This window comes from Choloepus didactylus, chromosome 1 (genome assembly GCF_015220235.1).
Source record: "Choloepus didactylus isolate mChoDid1 chromosome 1, mChoDid1.pri, whole genome shotgun sequence".
Lineage (NCBI taxonomy): Eukaryota > Metazoa > Chordata > Mammalia > Pilosa > Megalonychidae > Choloepus > Choloepus didactylus.
This window is the reverse complement of record NC_051307.1, coordinates 115,114,394-115,122,800: the sequence shown is the minus strand read 5'-3', so window position 1 is coordinate 115,122,800 and position 8,407 is coordinate 115,114,394. Positions and strand designations below refer to the sequence as shown.

At 35.5% G+C, this 8,407-nt stretch overlaps 1 non-coding gene and 1 pseudogene across 1 annotated transcript; one reads left to right on the top strand and one right to left on the bottom strand.

The window, feature by feature from the left end:
• The first annotated feature begins 2,374 nt into the window (after positions 1-2,374).
• LOC119510421 lies at positions 2,375-2,483 on the top strand. Its single transcript, XR_005211919.1, has one exon. It is a non-coding gene; the product is annotated as a U6 spliceosomal RNA (small nuclear RNA).
• Positions 2,484-6,075: 3,592 nt separating this feature from the next.
• LOC119526036 lies at positions 6,076-6,720 on the bottom strand (annotated as a pseudogene).
• Positions 6,721-8,407: the final 1,687 nt, after the last annotated feature.

Below are 8,407 nucleotides of genomic sequence, written 5' to 3'. Positions count from 1 at the left end.
ATAACATATATACAGAACACTGATAACTTTCAAAGTACAATTTAATAAGTAGTTAGAGAGCAGATTTTAAAGAATGTTATGGGTTACAGTTCCACAGTTTCAGTTATTTCCTTATTCAGAAGTATAACATATATACAGAAAGGGGATAAATTTGAAAGTACAATATAAAGAATAGCTATAAGGCAAATTTCAAAGAATGTTATGGGTTACAGATCTACCATTTCAGTTATTCCCATCTACCTATTCTAATACCCTAGCATCTAAAAAAATATTTATGTGAAGATTCAGTATTCATAATCCTACTCTGCCGTCTACCCCAAAGTTCCTTAGCTTTCACACAAGGATTCTCAACATCTTTCCCTCAGATAAATTCTTCCTGGCATTTTTTTCCTGAATGTCTCTTCAGTTAGGTCATTTCTAGTGTATAGAACATTACTGACTTTTGCACAAACTTATATCGCCACTTTGCTGAATTTGTTTGTTAGCTCAAGTAGCTTTGTCATTGACTTCTCAGGATTTTCAAAGTATAAGGTCATATCATCTGCAAATGATGACAGTTTTACTTCTTCCTTTCCAATTTGGATGCCTTTTATTTCTTTTTCTTGCTAGATTGCTCTGGCTGGAATTTCTAGCACAATGTTGAATAACAGTGGTGACATTGCACATGCTTGTCTTATTCCCAATCTTAGGGTGAAGGCTTTCAGTCTCTCACTGTTGAGTACTATGCTGGCTATGGGTTTTTTATATATGCCCTTTATAATATTGAGGAGTTTCCTTCAATTTCTACCTTTTGAAATGTTTTTTTTTTTTTCAAAAAAAGGATGCTGAATTTTGTTGAATGCTTCCTTAGCATCTAACAAGATGATCGTTTGATTTTTCCTTTTTGATTTATTAATGTGTTGTATTACATTAATAGATTTTCTTATGTTGAATCCCTTGCATGCCAGGGATTATCATCTCTTTTTATGATAGAAATATAGCACCAATGCTCTGAACAACAACAACAACAAAAATTGTTCTTGTCACTCTTCTTTTGCAGATTGGCATCTGGGAGTTATCATCATCATCAACTAAAGATGTCACACTTGATTTTTCTTTCCTTTGTAATTATTTGAATGCATGGAATTTGACTATAGACCAGCTTGTGGGCAGGTTAAATATGAATAGTCAAACAATTACTTTTTCTTATGCATGGATCATTGTAATATATCTTAGTCTTTTGATGCCATATGGCCAACCATGTGAATTAATGTCTACTAAGTTTGGTCTGTGAAAGAGCAATTCTTATGTACTGGGTAATGATTTTAATTTTTAGAAAGAAGTCTCAATTATATGCCTATTCATTTTATATGTAAGGGAGATATAACAACTTCACTATTTAAAAACACAACTTCCTTTTAAGGAAGATGAAACAAATGAAATTTAAAGGTCAGTGCTGATTCTCTGGGTTATTAATAGAGCTCCTTCATCTGAGCACTTAAATCAGTTTTAGATATCCAAAGGTGTGCAGGAGACTGAGATGAAGAATATTATATTGAGGAGAGTTTGGTGTTAAGAGCAGTCTGGGAGGGATGGAATAAACAAAAGGGAGAAAAAGGAGGCTAAGAACGAGTGGAACCAGCAGTATCATAAAAGTCTGGATGCTCCATGAGTCATGTATTCAGTGAAAAATTTATGATTTTAGAGTAAATGAAAGGACTTCTGGAACAGAGCAATCTAGTATTCAATTTTTAGTTCTTGGCTTTGTGTGTATGAATCTCATTTTATAGTAAAACATTTAATGAAGACTGATGTTTATACAAAAATTTTTGAGTGTTTTTTCTTTTTTTGCTTGCTTTTTAATCAGTAAACATGGCTGAGTGTTATGTCTGTGTTGATACAGTGAAAAAAAAGGTACAGTATACAAAGGGCAGCCAGATTCTTAAAGTAATTTTATAGAAGAAAGAACTAGTGTCAGTGAGAAATGAGCTCCTGTGGTGGGTTAGAAGCTGTATGTAGCACTGAAAGACATGTTCTTTAATTTAATTCACTCCTGTGGGTGTGGACCCATTGTAAATAGGACCTTTTGATGAGGCTACTTCAGCTAAGGTGTGACCCACCTCATTCAGGATGGTCATAATCCTCATACTGGAGTACTTTATAAATGGAATGAATACAGAGAGAGAAAGAGAAAGCCACAGAAAGAAGAAGGTGAAATAAAGGAAACCCAGAAGAGAAGAGAGAGATCAGTAGCTGCCACCATGTGCCTTGCCATGTGGCGGAGGAGCCAAGGATCTCCAGCAACTGGTCTTCAGGAAGAAAGCCCATCACCTTAACGCTGCCTTGATTTGGACATTTTCCCAGACTCTAACTGTAAGCAAATAAATTCTAATTGTTGTCCTCCCTTCAGCAGCAAATATACTAAAATTGGAATGATACAGAGAAGATTAGTATGGCCCCTTCTCAAGGAAGATGTGCAAATTCATGAAGCATTCCATATTATTAACAGTGTGGTAAATGAACTAGACTTAACAGACATTTACAGGACATCACACCCCACAACAGCAGGATACACATTTTTCTTAAGTACTCATGGATAATTCTCCAGGATATACCACATGTTGGGTCACAAAACAAGTCTCAATAAATTTAAAAGTATTGAAATTATACAAAACACTTTCTGGATCATATGGAATGCAGTTGGAAATCAAAAACAGGCAGAAGGTCAGAAAACTCACAAATATATGGAGGTTAAACAACACATTGTTAAACAACCAGTGGGTCAAGGAAGAAGTTACAAGAGAAATTAGTGAATATCTTGAGGCAAATGGAATGAAAACACAATATTTCAAAACTTATGGGATGCATCAAAGGCAGTGCTGAGAGGGAAATTAATTGCCCTAAATGCTTATATTAAAAAACAAGAGCAAAATCAAGGAATTTACTGTTCACCCATAGGAACCAGAGAAAGAACAGCAAACCAACCCTAAAGCAAACAGAAGGAAAAAAATAACAAAGATTAGAGCAGAAATAAAAGAAATTGAGAACATGAAAACAATAGAGAGAATCAGCAAAACCAGAAGTTGGTTGAGAATATCAATAAAATCAATGGATCCTTAGCTAGGCTGACAAAGAAAAGAGAGAGAGGATACAAATAAATAAAATCAGAAACAGGAGAGAGGACATAACTACTTCCCCCTCAGAAATAAAGGAGATAATGACAGGACTATGAGCAACAATATGCTAATAAACTAGACAACATAGATGAAATGGACAACTTCCTAGAAAAGCATAATCAATCAACATTGACTCAAGAAGAAATAGATGATCTGAACAATCACAAGTAAAGAGATTGAGTCAGTCATCAAAAAGCTCCCCCAAAAGAAAAGTCCAGGACCAGAAGGCTTCACATGTGAATTATACCAAGCAGTCAAGAAAGAATTAGTACCAGTCCTGCTCAAATGCTTCAAAAAAATTGAAGAGAAGGGAAAGCTATTTAATTCATTCTATGAAGCCAACATCACCCTAATACCAAAGCCAGACAAAGATTCTACAAGAAAAGAAAATTGCAGACCAATCTCTTTAATGAATATAGATGCAAAAATCCTCAACAAAATACTTGCAAATAGAATCCAGCAACTCATTAAAAGAATTATACACCATGACCAAGTGGGATTTATTCCATGCATACAAGTCTGATTCAACACAAGAAAATCAATAAATGTAATCAGCAAATCAGAGGGAAAAAAACCACATGATCATGATCATTTCAATTGATGCAGAAAAGGCATTTAACAAAATTCAGCATCCTTTCTTGATGAAAACACTTCAAAGGATAAGAATAGAAGGGAACTTCCTCAACATAATAAAGGTAATATATGAAAAACCCACAGCTAACATCATACTCAATGGGAATGACTGAAAGCTTTCCCTCTAAGATCAGGAACAAGATAGGGATAACCACTGTCACCGTTGTTATTTAACATTGTGCTGGAAGTTCTAGCTAGAGCAGTTAGGCAAGAAAAAGAAATAAAAGGCATCCAAATTTGAAAGGATGAAGTTAAACTTTCACTGTTTGCAGATGACATGATACTTTATATAGAAAATTCCAAAAAATCGTCAGCAAAGCTACTAGAGCTAATAAATGAGTACAGCAAAGTGGCAGGGTACAGATCAACATGCAAAAATCAGTAATGTTTCTAGACACTATTGAGCAATCTGAGGAGGAAATCAAGAAAAAAAATTCATTTACAATAGCAACCAAAAGAAACAAATATTTAGAAATAAATTTAAGCAAGGCAATAAAAGACTTATACATAGAAAATTACAAAAACTTGCTAAAGGGAAATCAAAGAAGACCTAAATAAATGGAAGGACATACTGTTTTCATGGATTGGAAGACTAAATATAATTACAATGTCATTTCTACCCAAAACTATTTATATATTCAATGCAATACCAATTAAAATCCCAACAACTTACTATGCAGAAATAGAAAAACAATCACCAAGTTTACTTGGAAGTGCAGGGTGCCTAGGAAAGCTAAAAATATCTTGAGAAAGAAGAATGAAGTGGGAGGTCTCATGCTACCTGACTTTAAAGCATATTACAAAGTTACAGTTGTCAAAACCAACATGGTAGTGGCATAAAGACAGCTATACTAACCAATGAAATTGAATTGAGTGCTCAGAAATAGACCCTCTCATCTATGGACAATTGATCTTCTGTTTGTTTTTGTTTTTCTTTTTAAGTTACTTTTTTTTTTTTATTTGAGAAGTGGGTTTACAGAACAATTATGCATAAAATACAGGATTCTCATATGCCACCCTTTTATTAACACCTTGAACTGTTGTGGAACATTTGTTACAACTGATAATAGCACATTTTATAATGGTGCTATTAACTATAGTCCATGTTATAACTTAGGGTTCACTGTTTGTATAGTGCAGATCAATACTGGGTTTTGAGTCTTGAGTCTATCACATAGTAATTGCTTCATTTTGAGGAACTGAGTTGGCTGTGACAGAGTTTTTCTCATGCACCCCAATTCCTTCCCCCACAAGGCTGCTCCAAAGAAGAGAAATAATGTCACACAATTGGGGTCAAGTCCAACAGACAAAATACCTGTTCTAGAAGTTACTTGTTTTAGTCCCCACCAAATCTAAAACTCAGGTTAAGGAGGAACAGGATGGTGCTAAAATAGTGGTCTCTTTCTCTACTAAGATGAGACAGAGTCAGGCAGACTCAAGTTAAAATTCCAGCTCTGCTATGATTCAGCTGCAAGACCCTGGGCAGCATCTAGTAGTCATCTGAGGGAAAAATAAATGGGCAGTGGGAGGAAGAAAAGGACTGCGTGAAAAGATTTAGGCCTAGCACACAGTAATTTCCCCCAAACCCTTAGTTTCCTTTCTTTTCTGACTCTGATAAAGCTAATAAAACTATTCTCTCAAAGTTATAAAACTTTTGTAGAAGACAAATAATGGAAAATGGCTCTTTTCTAGGGACTTCAGTAAGAACTTTACTCTTCCAACCAATTAACTTGCAGTGCCTTGCAAAGAAAAAAATTATGATTAGATCCTCAGAAACCTTTTGTTTTAATAAACAAAGCATTTCCATGGCTTAGATTTTAAATTACATTTATGGATAAGGAAAACTTCTAGGCCCAAACAGGTAATGATGAAGCTACTACAGCTGGAAGGAATGCATGTTCCACATGCATTTTAGACTTAAAAGACAGAGCATACCAGGCACATCATTCTCTAGATTAGACTTCAAGAGCTGGAGAAGAGCAGAAGACTCAAGGAAGTTCAGGCAACCATCATCCAATCCCTTCCCCTTCAACTGCAGAACCAACTGAGAGTTGTATGACTTCTAAATGAGCTAGAGATAAGCTCCTGATCATTTTATGAGACACTTTCTCTCACTATTAACAATTAGGCAAAGGGCATTAGCTACAGAAGGGCATTCAACTGATAAGTACAGAACAATATTAGAACAGCAATGAGGAGGTTACATAGATAATAGTGGTTCTTCAAATATCAGAAACTTCCATATTATAGCAGCAGAAGAGTAGAATGAATTTCATCTCCCAGAGGCTTAGTCCAAAAACTTCCTGTTGGCATTTGCACAAAACTTCTGGCATCATCTGCTAGGATATGAGATCTAGCTGACTTTCTAGGGTGTTAGAAACCTTTATTTTACAATCTCCACTATAGATCACAATACCAGCAGCTATATCCTCAGGTAGGTAGGCTTCCTGATCAATTTAGACATCAGCGCCTTTTTTGGTGGCAATTTTGTATATAGGAATTCCTTTTTGCACTGCCACCTTTACCAGAGGGAAATCCTGTTTCCTGCAATGAATAATCATTTGGGGCTCCAACAACTGGTACAAACCCTGGAGGACCAGCAGCACTTGGTACCTGGTTGTATCTTTTCCCACCTTGCTGGGTCTCTGCTTTCCTTCAGTTAGTAGGTCTGTGATAAGATCATCTCTGGCTCTGAGGACTTTGAGCCAAATTGGGCATCTGAATCATTTTTTGCTGCTCAGTCTGCTTTTCTTTGTTCTCATAGTATTCCATAATCTTCAGTCTTTGGGTTTGCACAAGATGACTTTTCTCAATGTTAAACTCTTCTGCCTTTGCATCTGTTTCTTTCTTCTGCTTTCTCATTAGCTTCTTGTTCAATGAAAGCTAACATGTTTTTAATCTGCTTTTGCATGTCAGCATCACTGAGAGCCATTGGTGAAAGTGATGCTAGCCAGATGGGCAAGAGCCTCAAGTTTAAATCTGAATAGGGTGGTGGCAGGAATGGGAGAAGAAACCCCCTGTACAATTGATCTTTGATAAGGCAGTCAAGTCAACTCAACTGGGACAGAGCAGCCTCTTCAACAAATAGTGCTTGGATAACTGAATATCCAAATCCAAAAGAATAAAAGAGGACCCCTGTGTCACACTTTATACAAAAATTAACTCAAAATGGATCAAAGACCTAAACATTAGTGCTAAGAACATAAAATTTTTAGAAAAAAATGTAGGGAAATAGCTTAAAGATCTTGTGATAGGAGGTGGTTTCCTAGACCTTACACCCATAGCACAAGCAATGAAAAAAGAAATAGACAAATGGAATCTCCTCAAAATTGAAGACTTTGGGGCATCAAAGAACTTTGTTAGAAAATTAAAAATTAAAAAGGTTTTAATATCCAGAATATATTGAGATCCTACAACTCAACAGCAAAAAGACAAACCAATTTAAAAATGGACAAAAGATATGAAAAGACACTTTTCTGAAGAGGAAATACAAATGGCTCAAAAACATATGAAAAGATGCTTAACTTCACTGACTATTAGGTAAAGGAAAATCAAAACCACAATGAGATATCATCTCACACCTACTAGAATGGCCATTATAAACAAAACAACAATACAAAACAAAAACAAAAATAAAGAAAACTACAAGTGCTGGAGAGGATGTGGAGAACAAGGCACACTTATTCACTGTTGGTGGGAATGTTGAATGGTGCAACCACTCTGGAAGGCAGTGTGGTTGTTCCTTAGGAAGCTAAGTATAGAATTGTCATATGATCCATCAATCCCATTGCTAGGTATTTATTCAGAAAAACTGAAGGCAAGAACACAAGTGGATATTTGCACACTGATATTTATAGCTGCATTATTCATGATTGCCAAGAGATGTAAACAGCCAAGTGTTCATCAGTGGATGAGTGGCTAAACAAACTGTGGTATATATGTATGACAGAATATTATGCAGCTGTAAGACAGAATAAAGTTATGAAGCATATAACAATGTGGATGAACATTAAGGACACTATGTTGAGTGAAATTAGTCAGAAACAAAAGGACAAATATTGTATGGTCTCACTAATATGAACTAATATTAATGAGTGAATTTTGATGGTTAAAGTTGAGAACACAGGTTATCAGGAGATAGAAAGAGGGTAGAGATTGGCATTTGATGCTGAAGGAGTAAAGAATGTTCAATAGGATTGATTATAAAGATCCAGACATGGATAGCACAATACTATCTGATGGTAGCACAATATTCTAAGTACAATGAGCAAAGCTGAGTGTCAGTATGGTTGAAAGAGGAAAGCTAGGGGCATGTTTGGCACCAGACAGAAAGATAGAAAATAAGGTCTGGAACTGTATAACCTAGCAAAACCTAGAGTGGACAATGATGATTATTAAATGTACAAATATAAGAATGATTTTACATGAAGGAGAAGAAATGAATGTCAGCATTGCAAGGGGTTGAAAATGTGATGGCATATGGAAAAATACAATCAATGCAAATTAGCATCTATAGTTAACAGTAACATTGTAATATACTTCCATGAAATGTAACAAAGGCAATATACCAAAGCTAAATGTCAATAAGAAGGGGATATAAGGGAGGGGTTTGGGATTCT